Source organism: Crocodylus porosus, unplaced genomic scaffold (genome assembly GCF_001723895.1).
Source record: "Crocodylus porosus isolate Cpor-Errol unplaced genomic scaffold, CroPor_comp1, whole genome shotgun sequence".
NCBI lineage: Eukaryota > Metazoa > Chordata > Crocodylia > Crocodylidae > Crocodylus > Crocodylus porosus.
The window spans coordinates 24,655,334-24,677,090 of NW_017728907.1; the positions used below are offsets into that span (position 1 = coordinate 24,655,334).

Sequence of the window (21,757 nt, forward strand, 5' to 3'; positions counted from 1 at the left end):
ACTTCTGTCATGTTGTTTTAGAAACATAACGATTTCATTCTGACATTTTTGTGACATGTTTAAGTGAAACACTTAGATTTTTTTCCAAAGTGTATCAAAAGGTTTCATTTTGGCTTGTTGAAATTGCCAAGAAAGCTTTCTTCCAAGTAATTTCAACATTAAATTGCTTTTCCTTATGATGCACTGTAATGGAAGCTGAAGTTTCAGTCCCTATTTTCTAGTAGATTATCTTTTCTAGCCCAGAGGATCAAATGGAATAGGAATATACAGCAGGATATCAACTTCATGATGAAGAAAAGCCATGTTTTTGTACAAGTCTTTATCACCATAAATAAGTGCTGGACATACAGAAGAAACAGTCTGAAACCATCCCACATCCCACACAAAACATCTGCTAATATAAAATAAAGCTGAGCCATGCAATTGCAATTTCACCTATGCCTACCAATAAAATATCATGATCAGTAGCATACCGGACAAATCTAAGGGGAGAGGACGGGGAGGAAAAAACTATGAAGGAGTCATCCTAGGCATTTAGATCCCTCATACTACTGTTTATTAAATGTACACAATGATGAGCACACTGCTACTCTGATTGGTCTTTGGCAATTTCTGAACAAAAGAACATAGTGAGGACCACTAGAAGGCTCACACATGACTTAAGAGTAGATATCTTGGTCCAGTCAACCACACTGACTGTTCTTAGGTGGAAATAATAAACATACCTGGACATCTTTTTAACTAGGCAAATACATTTCTTAAATAAGAATCTAAAGAAAATTCAATTTTATAGGTAAAGCAAATGCTTGTGGGGGTACTGTTAGGGTGACAGTATTTGGATCTTGGGGAGCATTGGATTTGCAGCTGAATAAAAGGCCTGTAGCCTAGCAAAGCTGCTAGCCACAAGGCAAAATGGTATGTTAAAAGTAACATTGCAAGATGCTTAGGCAAGCATTTTTCTAACAATATAGTATTGTTGTAAGATATATAGCTCATTGTGTAAGAAGAACAGGATGCAGACCACTGATTATCATTAGGAGATAAAGCAGAAGTAAGACCTTGGAGATGATAAGGAAATCAGTGAAAGACTGCAAGTGACCGAGAGAAGCAGGGGTCAGGGTCTTAGGCAAGTGCTCATAGCAAAAAGACATGTAAATAAATGAAATGCATAGGTAATTCCATGCTTATGAAATAAACAGTAAACAGAGGCAGAGCTTAAGATGGGAAGGAATAAGGGTGGAACAAAGGAATGACAAAGATGGGGTAAATGTTAATAAGTATAAGCCAAGGTGTATAAATATGGAAAGAACTAATGTTCGCAGCAGCTCCCTGGTTTGATGGAGCTGGTCCGAAGCGGTTTCCATTTTGAATAAAGCTGTTGAAAAGCAATGTGTGCATCGATCTGTTGTCTCTCCAGTCATTAGGCATCACATGGAGCCGGGGTATAACAGGTATGAGCAGTTGCACTCATGCTGAGGAGAAAGATTGTAGTCAGAGAGATATGTGATTATGTGTTTATAAATTAGGTGTTAGAGACCCCTGATACAAGTTACATATATAACATAATTAGCTGGTTAATCTCATAATAAATTTAGACCAAATACACACCCAAAATGCTTATCATAATATGAAAATAACTATCTAGCTATTAAAAGAGGCAACCAGTATAAAGGTAGTGAAATGTGTGACAACTCTATAACTGGCATCTAACCAGCTTTAATTTGAATGAGTATCAGGGCTCTAAGTTATTCTAAAATCTGTGTCCTCCATCCTGTCTTTCCTAAAAGGAGAAGGAGAAGTTATTAGAGCCAGACTTACACACTTTGGTCCTGGTTGGTAATGTGAAGCCTATTTGTTAGAAACATTTGGTGTGTTTAGAAATGCTCTGGGGATGGAGGACAGTGCTTTAATTAGAGCAGCTCTAGGGAGTCTGTAACATCTTGTGTATTCAGCATCCCAATGCTTCAAAATGGCAGCAAGGGCATTTTAACTAAAACTTGTTTGATGAGCTTTATTAAAGCTCCCTACTGCCATTTTGAAGTGTGGGGACACTGAATACACAAGACACTGAGGATGCTGGAGCATGCTAGTTAGCACACTCCAGCTGACTCAATTAATCGAGTCTGCTCTGACATGCCTACATTAATCAAGTCTGCTCCAACATTACCACATGTCTACAGTTGAAAAGATAAGGAGATTTCTGCAACTGCATTATTTTCTAAAGTTCCATTCATTTGAAGATAAACAAAAATCAGTAGCAGAATGGAGGAATATTCTAGCCCTCTATTATATAGCTCCAATGGATGAACAAATAAAATTGTAATTTCTACTGGCTTCATGAATTCAGTTAGCAGAGAAGAAGAGAAGAGTTGCAGTTGCCAAAAAAGCCTCTGCTTTATACATACATCCACACACAGACACACAAAGAACAACTGGCAGATGGATACAGTATCTACTATACTCACTAAATCCCACATTTTGGTTGCTATTAATGTCATTAAACATCCCTTTAAGGTGCCATTAACCACACATATGAGTGCTGACATTGCTGAAGAGCTCATATCTAAACTGATTCTTAAGTGAGGTGTTCACTAACGTATCTTTGGTGCAGAGCCTGATATGGTATATGGACATTTATGTATTATGGACAATCCACAAAAAATCAGGGTCCAATGAGTAAAGTAATATTTTCATTTGGCCCAAAAGCTCAAGAGTTAAAATACTCCTCTCTGGGATGTGGATGGCCCAAGAATACTCACTCTGACTGGGGCAGACCTAGATCTAGGTGCCCTGACGACCATGATATTGGAGTTAGTCTCTTTATCTGCGTTCTGGTGAAGCTATTCCACTTTGCATAAATGATTATTTACTGAGCCAGGGAGAGAAGAAAGATGTTAACTATCTGTTCTGTAATTACGGTTCTTTATCAAGATAGGAAAGAGCATGAGGTGGCAAATGTCTGTTTCAATGAATATTCAATTATTTCCCCATAAAGGAAAAACGGGAGACTGAATATGGAGAGAGATTCCATACTTGAACTGAAATCCTAGAATCTCCTGCTGTGCCTAAATAGGAACCTCAGCTTTTTAGTTTAAAGCTCCCAAGATACTTAGAGTTGCACATACATAGAGTTGCACAGCTGGAGTACTGCATCCAACTCTGGGCTCTGCAATTCAAGAAGGATGTGTAGAAGCTTGAGAGAGTCCAGAGGACAATCATGCACATGATCAGAGGGTAAGTGAATAGGCCATATGAAGAGAGGCTGAGAGCCATAGGACTTTTCAGTCTGGAAAAGCACATGCTCAGGGGGGACCTGGTAGCTACCTATAAGTATACAAGGGATGTACATCAGGATCGTGGAGAACATCTGTTTACCAGAGTGCGCCAAGGAAAAACAAGGACCAATGGTCATAAACTTCTACAAGACCATTTTAGGCTGGACATAAGAAAAAATGTCCTTTCTGTCCAAGCCCCCAAGACCTGGAATAGACTCCCTCCAGATGTGCAGGCACCTACTCTGGACTTATTCAAGAAATGCTTGAATGCTTATCTTGCTGGGGTCCTTTGACCCTAGCTGACTTCCTGCCCCTGGTGCAGGGTGCTGGACTTGATGATCTTCAAGGTCCCTTCCAGCCCTAACATCTATGACATCTATACCCAGAAATGTCCTTTTCTTAACAGGGCTGTGCATCTGGACCTTGTCATACCTGAGCCCAAATAAGACCTAGGAACTAGGCATTCCTCTGCCTGCCTGTACTGAGGAAAAAACTCACTGGAAAGACAGGAATAGATTGAGCCAAAAGGAGAGAAACATCAGGGGTGACATTATTTCTGTATCTTACATAACTTAAAGTGAAGTCCTGTGCTCCCATCCCTTATCCCAAAGCTGCTTACGTATTTTATCCAGTGACTGCTTCATAAGAAGAAAGGAAGCAGGCACCTGAACCCTTCCAGGTAAGTGCACTAATGACTAGACTATAGAAACAAACTCATCCTTGCTCTGTATTTGTTTGGCCCAATGCAGTTTGCTGCACACTGGGACAACTTTAAGAGGAAAGGTAGAATTTCTCAGCCCACAAAACAGCATACAGCTGTGTACTTAAGGTACTTTCCTAGTTCATAGGGTTGAATCAGAGTCTGAGATCATCTCTCAGTTCTGACTGGTGTTCTAACAACTGAGAGATGAGCCAGTATCACCACTTTCATCTTCTCCTCCTTTTGTTGGGTGGCTGTAGGCAGCAGCAGGAGGAGTGTACTCATTTTAGCATGCTTGTTGTTTTGGATTCCACTCTGAAGCACTTAACTGCTCCCATAGATTGTAAGAGACTCTTAATTCCTATATAACAGACTGTGACTTCAGTCTATAGTGAATTTGCTAAATGACATATTCAGAACATTATTATATAAATATTAAAAACAAATGGTAAAAGTACAAAGATATGTGCCTCACCCCACCCTCAGGGCTGAACATGAAACACTTGTTAGCAACAAATAAAACATGTCACTGGAGAGTGAAACCCACCCCAATGGGGTTACACATGTAGGATCAGCTGTTCGTTTTCCACCTTACAAAATGGTGCCCGCAGTGGCCCAGAATGACACAAAGTGGCCCACATTTTATTGCAAGGTGAAGTGATGACATTCCAGTGTGATAAGCAGATGGACCAGGAAGTGCAAGAGTTGGAGGGCATGTCAGAGACAGCCCCTGAAATCTGTTTTTGGTGTCTTTTCAGAGTTGTCAACTTGGCTTGGCCTAACAGGAAATCAGCCAGGCAGATCATGCTCTCCCTGGCTGCTTGGTACATGATAGAGATGATGTACACAGTCTTGGAGAAGTCCAAGTCCACCATGGTCTCACAGAAAGCTATGAATCTGCATCTTGAGTCCCATTTCAAGACTTTACCCACACGCCCTCATTCCTCTTGGAAATGAGCTTACATGAAAATTATTGTTTTCCCAGTGATGCACACAATTTTCAGATCAGGTAAACAAGTTTTAAAACTAGTTAAGTGTATCTGAACATTTTTTTTTTACCATCCAACAGTTTATTGCCAATGACTTTAGCAATTATTTTTGTTGAGAGGCTGAGCTCCATGGAGCAGAATTTATTGGTAACACTGAGCAATTTATTTCTGGGATGACTGATTCAGACGATGGCTATGGTCTATTTTTTAAAGTCTCTAAACTTAAGGAATTAATCCAAGTATTCCATAGCCTGAATATTCCTGCAGATGCAGGTGCAGATGACTTGGATAGGAATATATTAAGGTTTTCAGATGAAGTATTAGCTACTGATGGGGTTAAATCTGTTTAGAAGCCTTATCAAAAGCCATCTGCAAAGCTTGGCAAATATCTGCTGACAGTCTCATGCTAAAGTGGAAGACAATTATCCCATGGAATGGCTCTTCCTTTTGTTGTTGACTCATTTCACCTTCACATTATTAAATAATATGGTTCTTTTCCTTCTTAAGTTTTCATTTATGGGTGGAGCTGACTATTGATATTCAGGGAAAATCAATCAGATGAGAAGATTCTAGATTTAAGAAGTTTCTATAACAGAAATCTAGAAACTTTTTACTTTAGGCACATCTATACACCGGCACATCTATACACCAGCAAAATACTACTGAAAGTCCAGTTTTTTCCACACTTACTCAGATAATATAGCACTTCTAAATCAGTGAAATAAATAGGAGCATATAATAAATATGAAATTATTCACCATAACTAAAGAGATCAGAACTTGCCTTCAAGACATTACATCTTGGACTTAGTCCAAAAGGAACATTTTAAATAGACAACACAGGGAAAAGGAAAGTGTAATGTGTTGAGCCAATTTACCAGTGAATACAGTAAATACAGCTCTCAGCAGAGGAATTTTAAGGCCTTTTAAGAATCAGTAGCATAATGAAGAAGGAGGTGACTGAGGTACCAGCCCTGTTGATCGGTCAGGATAGCCCCTGATATTTTCCATGTATAATACCCACCCAAGGCACTCAGTAATTATGTTGCCTGTGTCAATTATGCACTTATTTAAAAAATCCATCCTGGATAATATAGATTTTGTTACCTGGCTCTGCCTAAAGTTATCTCAGCCTAGAGAACAGGTGTTTTCAGCATGATATAACCACCTCAAAAGTCTGATTTTCCCCATGTCTGTAGGGATTTAAATCAACTAGTCCTTCTGTTCCCACTAAGTTTCTATAGTGTAGCTACTTGCTGGCCTTCTATTTTTATACCCTGGGATCCATTGCCACAAATGCATCACTCAGATACAGCTAGTTAGTCATGGGCTAAAAATGTGTGCCTTTGGAGTATCACTGTGTTCTCAGTGAAACAACCAATTGTCCTTTGAGAAGATTATATTTTATATAGTCTTTGACCCCTATGCATCTCAATCCAGGAGAGATCATACAAAGCAGAGATAAGTTCATTGCACCTTGTCTCTCCCAGCCAGCACTGGTCCAAAACACTGCGTTCCCAGATTTTCAGGTCATACCATGCTTCCTCCAGATGTGCAAGAACTTTCTTCTATTTTTCTTTTCATTCCTGTGGTGTTTCTTTTTTGTTTCTCCAATTAAAGCAGTCACTCTTCCATGAACGCTCCCCATCAAAATAATAACCAGCAAAGCCTATCAATTCAAATGATCTGAATTCCAGACCAGCTTTGTGTTTGCCTCTGTTCTGGACAGTAACATGTGCTTAAGTGTCTGGTACATCTATGCTAAATGAAGAGCAGTGGTTAAACCTATTATGTAAATGAGTTTTAGCCCATCTTAAGGAAACAATTAACATCCAAACCAATCTGTACAGTATTCACTGTCTTTGGTGATTTTCTTAGCTAAATTCACATGGTGACCTTATGTGCTTCAGCTTTGAAACTGGACACTTTGTATACTCAAATGCAAACATATTTAAGAGCACTTGAATAGTTGAAATCCTATGGTAATGGCCAACAGCATGATCCATTATTTTCTGTAATGGCCATTGTATGATCCACTGAGCAACATACCATGTCTGCTTTTCTCATTTACCCATTCTCACTCAGAAAAATATATGCCATAACAAAATAATTACTAGATATCAATAGGCATTTTGCCCTGGTTTACACTAGAAGCCTATGGTTGAGCCTAATGTCTATTTAAAATTATAGCTAGCCATGGATAAAGTGAAATTCTTTATCTTTACTCCTTTATAATCATGGAAAGGATATGGAGTCCTTGACTGTCAGGATATTTTACAAATTAGAGTTAAAAGCAGTCTACTACTTTGCATGTTCAGGTATCAGACTTGAATTGTTGTCATTGTTTACACAATAAAACATTGAATTGAAATATTATTACATCAAGGTTGATACATAATTAAACCAAGTATTAACAACTGGTGCTGCATAACTTCTTCTATCATTAAATTGTTTCCCAGAAACTGAAGAAAAGCCATGTCATGCACTGCTTATTCTTGAAAGTGAGAAATTTATTGCACTCCCTTTGTAATAGTATTCAGTACAAATCACCTGCTTTATTTCCATTTCAATTCTGTAAAACTCTTGAGTGGAAAAGCACTGGAAACTGAAGTTCTGAATTTATTTGCAGCCCTGGTAGAATATGGAAATGTAAATACCATCCCATGATATTTTTTCAAATCCAGTTTAAGGTTTTAGTACGTCTTAGAATTAAATCTGCATTCCCAAACTTTGCCTGGTTAGAAACCCTCTCACCTATATAAACAAACACTTAATGAGTTTTAGGCTCTTACTCAAACATTTCTTGTCACTTATATAGCACTCTGCATAGTAATATAATATGAAATATACAATAAAAAAGTGCAGGATGTGATAATATATATTCTGAGACATTAAAATCCTGTATTCTCCAGTGTGTGCTATGTCATTTTTTGTATTACATGAATTATGTGAATATGTTACTGTAACAGGGGACCCAGACCCTGTTACTTGGGAGTAAGGGAACAGGAGGAAAGAGAATTGGGGTGAGGATCCAGGAGGCTCCTGCCCCCTTGAGAAGATGCAGCATGTTCATCTGGCTGTGTGGGGCCACAGCAGCAGGAGGGCAGGCTGGCCTTGATTGACAGAGAATACCCTGTGCAGAGCTCAATAAGGCATGTGACCAAAGGAGGCATGGCTTCTAGGCATATAAACCAAGGGCCTGAGCCAGAACAGGTAGTCTGACCCTGCATGCTGAAGGGTGAGGCACTCCCGAGGAAGATGCCTTGGAGCAGGTGGACTAGCAGGCACCTGAGTTATTCCCTGGAGCTGTCCAGGGGAAATTAAAGGGAGCTTGTGGCTCTGTAAGGAGGTAATGACCAGGTATCCTGGTTTTCTCTGATTTAAAAAAAAATCACTGTTTTTTGATTTTATATATATATATATTAAATGCCACTAATATATATGTTAGTGCATATATATATATATATATATATATATATATATATATATATGTGCACACACATACATATTAGTGGGAAATGGAGGAAAGAAAGTTGTGGCAGGGAGCCAGGAAAATAACCCAAAATGCACATTTTTCCATGATTAAAATGAAACACCACTAACATATAGATTAGTGTACTAACATATATATTAGTGGTGTTTCATTTTAATCATGGAAAAATATGCATTTTGGGTTATTTTCCTGGCTCCCTGCCACAATTCTCTTTCCTCCCTTTCCCACTAGTGTGTGTGTGCGCACACGTGTGTGCATGTGTGTATACATATATGCACACACACACATACACACACACACATGCGTGACTACTGAAAAGGCAAGCAGGGTAAGGGACCAGAGGGCTGAGGGTGAAGATGGGGAGATCAGCCCAGGTTTGGGTCAGGCACACTGGAGGCTAAAGGCTGGCTCAGAGTGAGAGCCACAGGGACTAGGGCCCAGAGACACTGAAAACTGATGGGGCTTTGACCAACAGAGCTGGGCCCAAATCAGTGGGCCAGAGCTGAATGTCTGTAGTCAGAGGAAAGGGAGGCTAAAGCCAAGAGTGCTGTGGCTTCTGCAGTGGACAGAATGGTGTACAGAGTGTCATCTGTTAGTCATGGATGTGGCTGTAGGGGTGAAAGGAGATCACAGATTGAGCCATTAAGGCTCGTAGGACATAGTGGGAGTGAACCATGAGAAAGGGAGAGAGAATACCTAGGCCCACCAGCCTTTGAGGACAGCCTCCCTGCATCAAGTTATACAACAATACATGGCAGGTGAGGAACCAGGGTGAGGCCTTGGAAGGTGAGAGCAAAAGCCAGGCAGGGTCAAGGTGACCTCTAAGGGGCATTACAGCAACCCCTGGCACCCCACCTGTTACAGTTGCATTAAAAAAAAAAAAGATGGTTAGCGGGCAGTGTTATGTGAAAGCTGGAGATGTATGTTTTTTTTCCTTTCCTCAGATGAAGTTAACTTAGAATAACACAGTCAGAGGATTTTACCTTTACTGTTTACAGTATTGTTGAATCTTGTGGAACTTCAGTAGTATTTACACCCCAGCAAAATTACAAAACCTGCTTTTAGTTTTCTTGGTTATTACTATTTAGGGGAGCTGGTTAAGATCTGTGAGGCCACCTCTAGTCATTATAGGTATCCCACAATTAATGGGTTACAGTACCTTGAGACCAGTTACACTTTCTCTAGTGCAAAGTAGCTATTATGCCATACAACGCTCCAGTCAGCTATAAACCTCGAAAACGTGCACTACTTTATAGGCCTGTGCGAGTCAGCAGTGATCTGATCTGCCTTTGAATCCAGCCTCTTTAGATGGCAGCAATCCAATCCAGAGCTCTGGACTGGGTTTCAGCCTTGGTCCCACCGAAGCGGCTCCAGAGATTGAGAACTGCCTCGGAGATCTGGCCATAGGTATAATGTGGGGAATCAATTAAATATCTATAACTTTGTTGGTTTTTGTCTGATTTAGATTAAAAATGCAAGGATGGTATCCTCTGACAGGAGCATGAAACCTGCCAAGGTTCATGAAGATCAGTGTAGAGGTTTGGGGGGAACTGTACCGCAAATTCTTGAAAGCCAAACTCATGCCATGGCTGTGTGTTACACCACAGTGGGGTGAAAACTGCAGGGATGATGGCCCCTGGTGAGGCAACAGAAAATGCCAAATTTCAAGAAAATAGGTGCAGGGGGTTGGGGGGAACTTTACCCCGAATTCTTGAAAGCAAAACTCCTGTCATGTCTGTGTGTTACACCACAGGGGGTGAAAACTGCAGAATTGGTAGCTATTACTGAAACCACAAAGCCTGGCAAGTTTCAAGAAGATCATTGCAGGAGTTTGGGGGAAACTGCACCTCAAGCTGCGGACACGCAAAACTCGTGACATGGGTGACCCTGTGTGTGTTAAGGCACAGCAGGGTTACAGCTACAGGGATGGTGGCCCCTGCTGCGGCCACGAAGCCTGTCAGATGTTGAGGAGATAGGTGCAGGGGGGTTCTGGGCCCTGCACCCCTAGCTGCTGACAGACAAAACTGGTGCCATGGGTGCTCATGGGACTGATTGTGTCTGTCTTGGGGCATTTGATTGTCTGTATTGATTCTTTCCTCTCCTTAGCCTGGTTTTGGAGGTGCTAATTGATGGCAATGAACTGGCTACATTAGCTAGGTCCTGTGTGTTGAGTTGGTCCCTGAGTGAATCATGATTGATTGGTAACTGGTAACACAGTAGCTTAGCAGCCAGGCCTGCAGTAGTGTCTCCCATACCCCAGGACAGACACAGTCAGTCCCACAAGCACCCACGACACGAGTTTTGCCTGTCAGCAGCTAGGGGCGCAGGGCCCCAGAACCCACCTGCACTGATTTCCTCGACAGCTGGCAGGCATTGTGGCCACAGCAAGGGCCACCATTCCTGCAGCTGTCACCCTGCTGCACCTTAACACACGCTGTGTCACCCAGGACATGAGTTTTGCCTGTCCACAGCTTGAGGGGCAGTTCCCCCCAAGCCCCTGCACTGATCTTCTTGAAACTTCGCAGGCTTTGTGGCCTCATCAAGAGCTACCGGCCCTGCAGTTTTGACCCCCCTGTGGTGTAACACATAGACGTGACAGGAGTTTTGCTTTCAAGAATTTGGGTTGCAGTTTCTCCCAAACCCCTGCACCTATCTACTTGAAACTTGGCAGGCTTTATGATCTCTGAAGAGTCTACCAACACTAAAAAATTTCATCCAAATTAGACAGAAAACAACAAAGTTATAGATAGTTTATTGTTCCCCCATTATACCCTATGGCCAGATCTCTGAGGCAGCTCCAAAGCGCTTCGGAAGCTCTGAACTGCTTTGGGAAACCTAACAAGGCCAGCGCTTCAACCCAGATGTGCTGCTTCAGAGCCCAAAGTGTCCAAAGCTTCTCTGGATCTGAAACTCTGTCCGAAGCCTCGTGAAGCCCTACTAATTTATAGCTTTCATTTCCATATGTAGCAGAGTTTTGTACAGCTGCGGGGGTGTGCCATGTTCAGCCAGTACTGGGAGTATCACAAATGAAGGGACTCTCAGCATCTGCCAACTCTGATTCCTGGCAATATAGGTCCCCAAAGCTGCAAACGCTGGATGCAAGGAGCCAGCTCGGCTAAGGAATTGCAGCTGCTGTGATCGAGCCTTAGGCACGTAGCTGCCAGCCTGGGGGTGCTAGATGCTCCTCAGTTGAGCCCTTCCCAGCCATGGGAACTTGCTTATTACTGGTGCAGGGGGACCCAAGGATTGGGCTCCTCATGCACTGGCAATAAGGTAAAATAAGAACTAATGTGCGATTCCCACAGTCACACCTTCTGCTATGGCAGGAGGTACGATTATGTGATTCATGCATTAGATCTCATCATACCTTTATCTGCACATGTAGAGGGGCCCTGAAAGAGTGCAGCAACCAGAAGGAGAATGATTCATAGCTTATTCATTGGAGGAATCAGAAAAGAGGAATGTCTAGAAATTAGTCCTATTTTTCTACATGTGTATTCTCATATGTCAATTAAGAGCTGAAGTTTTCACAGCAAAGGATTCTGGTGTTTTTAATCTCCTGGGGTAGGCACCTGGAAGAAAAGCTCTCTCTTTTTTTTTTTAATATGGCATCAGATGTCAACCTCCAAATCTATGAGCCACTGCCAGGTGTTATCGCTCAATGTGCAGATTTCATCTGCCCCGTCCAGGCATTTGCAAAGATTGCAGTTTTGAATCAAATGTTGTGTTGTTTGCTGGACATCGCATTCACTCAGGGAGCTGTCCAAGATGTTCATCTTGTAAAGTGTTATTTTGAAGTGTCCATATGCAGATTCTGGTCTGTTCAGCTGGATCGTTAACAGACTGAAGAAATGCTACATTTACTGAACTGAAAGAGAGAGTGGCATGTTTTTATATAAATTTAGCCTTAGCTTAGACTGATTGGAAGTGTAGAGATCTACTGGGTATCCTAAATTTTATTTGTGTCCCCATGTTTATTTTTATTATTAGGCATCACTATACAGTATATCTAGAAGGTAGCTTACAGATTTTTCACTTTTAGCGATCTGTCCCATAATTAGAGTTGCGTCCACCTCAATTACTTTCAAGATAGCAGTGTATTTCCATTTGATATTTCCATTTAAAGGAAATGTTATGCAAAATATATGGAGTGGTATGAGATCTCCCATAAGCCAACAAAATGATGCACATTTCAGTGAAATCCTGTTTAATATGAAGGCCAAAATATGAAAGCCAAGAATTTATTTCTATCACTGAAGGTGCACACACATTAAAAAAATATCTGAAATAAGGGGCAGTATAAGGTATGTCACCAGGTAACAGCAACAAAGTAAGGCTTTATAAGAAAAAAGGTACTTTTATATTTGGATTAAAAAAGGATACCTTTTACATTTCAGAGCAGTTGTGGATGAAGAAAACTGCCACTTACCTAATCCACAGACACTACAAACTGCTCTCAGAAACCATACGAAATCTGACCCGGTGACTTTACTAATTTTAGGCTGGTCATAAAACAAATTATTTACTTTTTTAGATATGAGGCAAAGCCACACTTTCTCAAGTAACTCAGGGAGACAAATAATCTAGCTGAAGCTGATGAAGAGCTTTGTTACATTGATTTGTGACTGCTTTTATTTTCTCCTACCCTGTTTGAATGGGGAAAAAATGATGGCCTACCTTCTTTCCTGCTTATTCCTTCTTCCACACCCAAAACATCTTCCCTCCTGTTCAACAAGCATTGTTGAGACTGGCAGTTTTATGGTATAATGGCAATATTGACTCTGTTGCCCAAGCACTAAGCTATGGTCAGAAGTGTACAAAATGGATCAGTTAACTTTATTCAGAACTGTACATGCTTCTTAAAGCTGTGTACTCCTGCAGCCACATAATTCAGACACAGCATAAAAAAGCAATGGGGAACTGTATAAAGATACTGAGGAAAGCAGTAAGACAAATAAAACCCACTTTTCTCATGAGAAGTCTATGGACACTTCAAACCTTCCCCCTGTACAAAGCCCTCAGGTATTACAGTTCCCCTAGTATTGCAGAAATTCTTATGTAGTTGTCACAAATAAAGATGCCTGTTAAAAATAAACACATAAGCAAACATATTAGTGATATTGAGCAAAGTTTTGAAAAGTGTTTTTTTCTTTTTCCCTGATCAGTCCTTTCTTCACTTCCTGATCAACTACAACAAAATGGGTTCTCACTTTCAACAGAAATAGATTACTAAGGCCTCTTAACCCAATAGACTGGGGAAACATACCCCAATAACTAACAGTGCATGCTCCTGGTCTTTCTAATTTCACTGTAGCCAGGTGGCCAGGAGGAAAAAGTGGAAAGAGAAGATATATGTATGCAGTCCCTCGGGCCCTTTTCAACATGTTGAAACAAGTGGAAAAAAATTCTGGAGAGTACTCTGGTCTAAAAAAACCACATCACCTTGAACTTTGAGTATTCTTTTGTATAAAGTAGGCTGAGGTCCCCTCACTCTCAGAAGAGAATTAAACTTGGGTCTCCCACTTCCTGGGAAAGTGATTTTGATATATTAGACTATTAGATTATTATGTAAGTACAGAGGGTGACAATATGACAACTTAATCCTCCTTCAGGAGTCTTATTTTAAAAGGAAAATGAGCTCAGTCATTGAAATGAGGTGAAAATTCCCATCCTTTCAATGAGGGTTCTAGATTGTGGATCCTAAGGGGATGGAAGCACCTGACTGCAGCCATCCTCTTAACTGAGAACTGCACGTGCAGAGAGACTGTAATTTAGACCCCTGAATAATCTGGACCAGTATAACCACTGAGACCATACACCTCTTTTTCCAGAGAAGAATAAACACTCTTTTTAACCTCCCCTCCTTCCTCAGAATCTGTAGCAATATTGTTCATGTATTTTGCACTGGTGGAAAATAAAGAATTAGCATTTTGTCAGTTAAGCCATGCATCTGATCAAAGATGTTTCCAGCAAAATATTATACCTGGCAAATACTCTGATAGCTTCATGTTACAATAAATGTAATAAGGAAAGTGATCTGGATGACTTGAAAATTTATTAAATTTGATTTCATCCAACACTGGAAGTAATTATAACAGTTTCTGCTTACTCCTTCTCATTAGAAAGTCAGCTACATTCAGTAATTCAGAGCATGACTCATTCCTTTTAAAATTGAGAGAGAGAACCTTGCCAAAAGTTTTTTTTATTAGAGTTAATGAAAAAAAAAAAACAGTCTGAGATTTTTTTCCTATTATTATTGCTGTTTTGAAGTAGGTTTTTTTAGAAAAGTGATCAAGTTATTCCCAATTGGATTGTTGAGACACATGGTAGAAATTAAAACTGGAGAAAGCACTATATCTAATTTTCAGAAAAAGAATGCAGTTTTTCCTTTAAGTTTCTTAAGTGTTTTTGCTTGCTTGCTTGCTTGTTTTAAAAGTGCAGTTTTAGTTTAGAAATTCTGAAAGGTTTAAGAAATCTTTGTAGAAGCTCTGTTATCCGGCCTCCCCAGGGAATGGGGGATGCCAGTTAATGAAATATGCTGGTTAATCACATATGCACTGTCCGGTGCATTCCCTGGCACCAGTGTGCCAGGGGACAGGGAGGGGGCCCCATTGCAAGCTGCTTTGCCCCAGGCTGTGGTCTACAAGGAAGAAGTGAAGAAGAACTCTGCTTGCAGTGGCAAAACTGGAAGTGGGACTTCCGGTTTCACTTTTGCTGCATCCCTAGGCAAAATGACAGGTGCCAGTTAGTGGAGCTTGCCAGTTGGTAAAGTTAGAGATAACATGGCTTTTCTTGTATAATCAATACAAGCACAATATGGTCAGTGGCAATACTAGTTTGTCCTAAATAACCTATTGGTGGGTGCACCTACACAGGATGTTACTGTGGTTGACTAATTTGTTGAACAGTAAATGTCTTGGCAACTAAATGTGTGTCCCTAGAGTACACTAATTTACTCTGCAGCACTATCCAGGGTGCTTCAGTGCAGGGGCTGCCTGCCGGTTATCCCCCAGCTAAAGCTCCCTTGTGTGCCAGCCAGCCCCTCTGTAGCACATTGAGCTGGGAGAGCAGTCCCAGGCTGGCAGGCTGACCCCCACTTTCCACCCAGGGCTACTCTGCCTTGGCTCCACAAGCTATGCCTGAAAAAAACTGTGGCGTTTATTGCTTCAGAGTTAATCGCTCCTGGGAGCACATTCAAATGTGTAAACATGCCCAGTTTGTCTCAGATCTCTGAGACCAAGAGTACTTATGGCCTAGTTCCTTAAAAATATCTCTGTGCTCAAGGAATGATCATGGGAGTGTGATGCTCCCCCCCCCCCACCCCCCACCACCAACCACACAATCTTTATAAGCATCTCTAAGTTCAGCCAAGTAAAATCTTCTGTCAGTGTTATCAGTGTGCCAGGTTCACTTGGCAAAAAGTATGTAAACTAAACTAGATTGGGAACAAGTTAGGCTGAGCTAACAAACATCTATACAGATTCAAAGCATAGCTTGATAGCACCACTGTCCAGCAGATAGTGCCTTACGAATTGTTAAAGCACAATTAACCCTTAAATGGAACATGAAATACGAACACAGACAACTCAGTGTCCTAAAATCAAAGTCTAACTTCATTAGTACAAGAAGTGTTATTTTCGCAGTTTCTATATTCAGAGACAGAAAAACAGTGCAATGATCTCACCCGACCCCAGATGTTACTCTGCTCAACAGAAACGATGGCCACTCAGTTTCTTTGTTCAACAGACCCATCACAAGCACACACCTCTTAATTTGAACTTTTTCTGCTGTCTTACTTTGGGCATTGTCCGTTGGTCTCCTTTATCACCTTTCATTAGCATATCAATTATTTCATCCCTGATTTGGTTGGTTAGTGCCAAGTTCAGTTAATTTGAGCTAGTAGCAAAACTATTAATATTTTGTGTTAGAAGAAAATTTCACAGTGATAGAAGAGGAAAGAAACATCATTTGAGCAAACTCAAGGCCATACGCTGCTTGCAAGAGGCAAGGCCAACTGATATTGCAAACACCAGCAAAATGAAAAGTTCAGATAACAGTGAGGCTACACAGAACTTTAGACTAAATATAAAAGAAAACTTTAAACAATACTATAACTCACCACTTTATAAACAGGTGCAGCTCTAAAGCATAAAATATGACCAGCTACTCTAACATAGCTCCAGTGCTGGGAAAGAGAAGCTCTTCACCCCAGCCCCCAGGCTGTGCTTTCCCTACCCTCCCATACCATGACTGATCTATTTTTAGCCTCCCAAGCTCCCCATCCCAAGATGGACAACCCCTTATTCCCTACAGACCTGTCAATGCTCCAATCCCAGACCCACCAACCCCCTCCCCCCTCCAGGATCCATTAGCATCACCGCGCACCTTTTCTATCTCTCCTCCTCCCACCCTGACTTAGATCAGAGTCCCAGTGCAGCAAATGTCTGTACAAGGTCCAACTTAAAAGTAATGTGTGTACATACCCTATAAGTGGGAAAAGATCAATTCACTCTGTATATTGAAGAAAACATAATAAGTTAGGTACACTAGTAAGAAGTAGGAGTACAGTATATTCTTCATGACATTATGATTCAATCCTTGACCTCTGTTAAGGCCAATAACAACTGTCATTTTTTATATCAGTATTAGAGATATGTGGAACAAAATATGAATTGCTCCTCTACACTTTGCTCCATTTTGGAAGCCAAATTAAAGACACCATGAAATAGCCAAATGAAGCACCTCAGATGTCCAGTTAATCAGAATAAACCCCTTGCAATCTGTGTCACAGAGGTGGGTTGCTTATATTAGAAAAGATGCTACATACAGAAGATTTAGGTACTTGATAATCAGTTGACCTTCCCAGGATGAATTAGGAGGATGAAGTTGTAGGGGATAGAAAAAGAATAGCCTCCTCCTAAAAAACCATAGGTGGAGGAATAAAAAAATTGGAGGTGGGGGGGTGCTGAGTGTGCATGCTTTCCAGAAGGTAAGTCTACAGGGAAAGGTATGGGGGAGGGCCATCACGGTAGGTAAGGAGTAGGGCTGGGCATGGGGCAGGATGGGGTGCAGGATAGCTCTGCAGCTCATCTGGGGAGGAATGGGGAGCGGGGAAGGGGGCATGTTCTCCCAGATCTGTGCTGGGTAAGACAGGCTATCATTGTGGGCTGGGGCTGGAGGCAGCACTGGGCTCTTCCCAGTGGGGGCTGGGCTGTGCTGTGCTGTGCTTGGGGTGGGCAGTAGTGGTGCTGGAAGGAGAGGAATTGTAGGGTGGCTACAGCCCCCCCCTCCCCCACTTTATTCCCCTCCCAGCACTGCTGCTGCTGCCATCCACCATAAGTGCAGCACAGCCCAGCCTCCAATGGGAAAAGCTTGGTGCATCTCTGACCCAGCCTGCGGTAGCAGCCTGCCCTGCCCTACACAGATCCAGGGGCACACAACCCCCCCATGCCTCCTGGGGTACATGTAGCAGTAGGAGCCGCGTCCTCCGGATGAGCCACTTACAGCTTAGTCCCATGCTCCACCCCAGCTGTGCAGCACCTGCCCCAACCCCACTCCCTCCCTCACTGCTGAGACTGCTCTCCTCCCCACCCCTGCTGCTGAAAGCCCATGGCTGGGCTGCTTTGCAGCCCTATGCCTGCCCCATATTTCAGGGGGCCAAGGCCCATTATCCCTCCTCCCCTTCTGTCATCTATGTAGAAGACATAAAGATTTCCAAGGAATTATTTTGTGAAAGGAAGAAATGATTGTGGTTAGCAGAATAGCAAAAATGAGGAGTCAGAAATTTCAGCTTAAAATGGAGGATAAAGAATATTAATAAGAAATAATGAGATATACATTAACTTCATTAACATCAGTATATTATGATGCTGGTTTTTTCATTTTTTCTTGCCACACCTTGCATCCCTTGGATAAATCTGATTACAGTTTGTATGATGGAAAGGAAGGCCTACCTCTGCTGTTAGTAAGTGTCTCCCTCTGAGTTCAGTGGACATCCAACAATTCTTAAAGCAGAGACCATAGAATCTTATTACATACAAGTATAAAACTATAATTAAAATGAAAAATAAAGGTAATACTTTAGTGCTCTTTATTGTTATTATGTAAATTAGAAATGCACACTGTGTTTATGCTTTTATTCGATTTCAAATCAATCAAATATTATATTATTACACCAAAAAATTACATATTCAGAACTTTGATCTTCGCATGCATTTTAGTATTTGTTTTTGTCACCATAAATAATTCCAACATCTGTTTCCATATCATTCATATCTGGCAATGTACAAGCTGTTAAACCTCAGGCACCAAAAGAATTACTGAATTAGTAATTACTCTTCCATAAGCTCATATTCCTTTAGTGTGATATTTTTAATGTCCCAACTAAGTTCCTATCAAAAACTGTAAATGGAGCAAATTATACTTTATATCTAGCATCAAACTTTATACAGAAAATGGAATACATAAATAATTGGAGTCATTTACAAAGTATCAACATTCTGCGGAAGTTGAGGTCTTTGAGGTAGATATGACATTTCATGAGAAGTGACCAGTGTACAAAACAGCAGAATCTAACAATTAAGTAGGTTACACAGAAGCAGACATAAGAAGAAAAGAGAACCCCAAATTGCCATAATAAATCATAAAGCAGGTACATGCTCTATGAATTAGAGCTTTTATAAAGCAGCTGGTCCTGCTTTGAGTTGGAGCCTAACTGGGGCTGGTTCTGCTTTGAGCAGAAGGTTAGACTAGATGACCTCATGAGGTCTTTTCCAACCCTAACTTTCCATGGTTCTATGACCTCACATAGGAAGTATGTTTGATCCAGCCCATAAAGCCATCAATTTGGCCTGCCAGGCTACCAGAAATTGGAGGTGTGCACCTGAGGAGTGGCTTGCCACAGAATCTGAGCTCTTCATGCTGTGATGAACATAGCCACAAGCAGCAGGAGGGTGAATGAGGGCTGATAGGGCTCCAGTTCCACTCAGGCTGCCTCACCTGCTATCACTGAAGGAGCCCTATCTCTTCAGCTGCTGGCTTTGCTGCTCCCACATGAAGCTTGCCCCAAAGTGGAGATGGAGCCAGCACGTGTCCCATCCACTGCTTTTGTAGTGCAAGGTATGTGGCTGCAGCACAGCTTTGGTTCTGCCACTGCTACCACTACCGTATTCACTGGACCACAGTCAGAGCTGCCACCACAGCCAACACCACTGTGTGCACCAGAGCACAACAAGAGCTGCTGCTGCCACCATTGTGATCATCCTATGCCAAAAGCTAGAACTGGTCTGCAAGAACCCCGTGGTCTATAGCTAGCACAAGGTAGGAAGTGAATTTCACACCCCTGTTGGAGAACAGCAAAATACTAGGGCTGTGCAAAGCTTCAGTCCATGATTTGATTCGGTGGAGACTCGGCCCAATTTGGTGGCCAAATCTCTGAATTCAAATCAAATCAAATCAAAGAACCCTTTAATCTCTTTGAATGGATTCAGAATCTTCCAAATCAATTTGGACAGATGTGGTGATTTGGACATAGATACATCTTTTAAAAAATGTCTATATACCTCTAAGTAGCAGGGGCTCTGAATGCTGCAGTACTGGGGCAGATGCAGAGTCCAACAGAAGCAAGGGGGACTCCCCAGTGCACTCGGCAACAGACCCGCAGTGGACCAGAAGCAGTTCCAGTCCACTTCCTGATTCACCTGGGAGCAAACAGGGGGGCCTCTTGTGCCTCTTTGGCTCAGTGACTGATGCCTCCTAGGTCTGGAGGGACACCCAGGGTCCCCCTGTGGCTGATCGCCAAGCTGGGAGGGCATGGGGTGGGGGCCAAGTGTGCTCCGTGGCAGACCAAGAAGTGGACCAGAAGTACTTCTGGCCCACTTCCGGGTTTGCCGCCAAGCCTTCTGGAAAGCCCCCTGTACTCCTGTGGGATGCTCCATCTGCCCCAGCACCTCAGCAATCACAAGCTGCACTGCTACCTTAAGGTATGTAGAAAAAGACTTTTAAAGCTGTGTCTGTGTTGGAATCACTGATTTGCCAAATCTGCACTGAATCTTCAGATTTGGATTCATCTGAATTGAATCAGGGACAGTGATCTGAATCAATGGATTGAATCACTGTCCCTGACTAGGGCCGAATCTGAATCCAAATCAAATAGGGCCCATTTCGCACAGGTCTACAAAATACTCCTGCTGGGTGAATCCTAAATTAGGTTTAAAAAAAGGAGGAAAAAACAGATTCTCATATCCTCTATTGGAACCTTTTTCTGGTTTAGCTTGCAGGTGAATTGGGATGCCATAATTTAAGTACATTCACAGTGCAAGAGGAATAATTCACTTGAAATCAAGTTTGCCAAGGAAGCTCATCCAATGGCAAAAAAGAAGAGTACTAAGAAATCCTGATATTCAAAAATTAAAATGTTATTTCTATTTGAGATGAAGTCAAATATGAGACGAAGGATTAAACCAAAAATGTGTAATAAACTCTTCAATGCTTTTAATATAATCCAGCATTAGGAATTAGAAGAATTCTCATCACTTATTTCATCTTTTCTTCAGATAGCCATTCAAACATTTAGACAAATGATTCTTAATTAGCGTGCCCAAATACTTACATAGGGGTATATCTACATGAGGCATTTATGGCATATTAGCCTAACAATACTGTGCAGTAGCATGGTGATTAAAAATCATGCTTATAACCTACTATGCAGTGTTATTAGACTAATGTGCAGTGTCACTAAAAAAATGATGCACTGGTGCTACTGCACAGTAACTCTACTTACTGCACATTTAGTTAGTACTTTATTAAGCAAACACTAAACTAATTGCACAGTATCTAAGGTATATTAATGAACTTACAGATGTACCCACAATTTACAAAATAAGCACAAAGATTTCAAATAGGTATCCATAATGTCAGAAATATTCTGAGCTGTTGTGTTCTGAGTTCTTTGCAACATGTGGATTGTTCTATTATTTTTACATAGTCAGAAAACAAGTGCAAGCTAAGAACTGGCATTTTCCAGGAGTTTCCTTGAGACTAACAAGATTGAGAACTGCTGGTTTAGACAAAGCAATACTACAAGATGCATGTAACGTGGAAACTAATAAATCTTTTGTTCAGAGCTTTCCATTCTTTGTTTCTTTCTAGAAGACATAGTGAAAGAACTGTTCCACTAACATCTTAGGATTTACAGATGGGCAGAAGATGTTCCATGATTATATCTGACCTTAAATGATATGAATAACACCTGTATAAATATTAGAAGACTTTGTTATGAAGCCAGAATTTGATCCATCACA

The 21,757-nt window shown here is 41.4% G+C and overlaps 1 long non-coding RNA gene across 1 annotated transcript; it reads left to right on the top strand.

The window, feature by feature from the left end:
• The first annotated feature begins 7,155 nt into the window (after positions 1 to 7,155).
• LOC109307623 lies at positions 7,156 to 21,434 on the top strand. The gene is made up of 3 exons (XR_002100320.1): positions 7,156 to 7,168; positions 20,728 to 20,734; positions 21,348 to 21,434. It is a non-coding gene; the product is annotated as an uncharacterized LOC109307623 (long non-coding RNA).
• Positions 21,435 to 21,757: the final 323 nt, after the last annotated feature.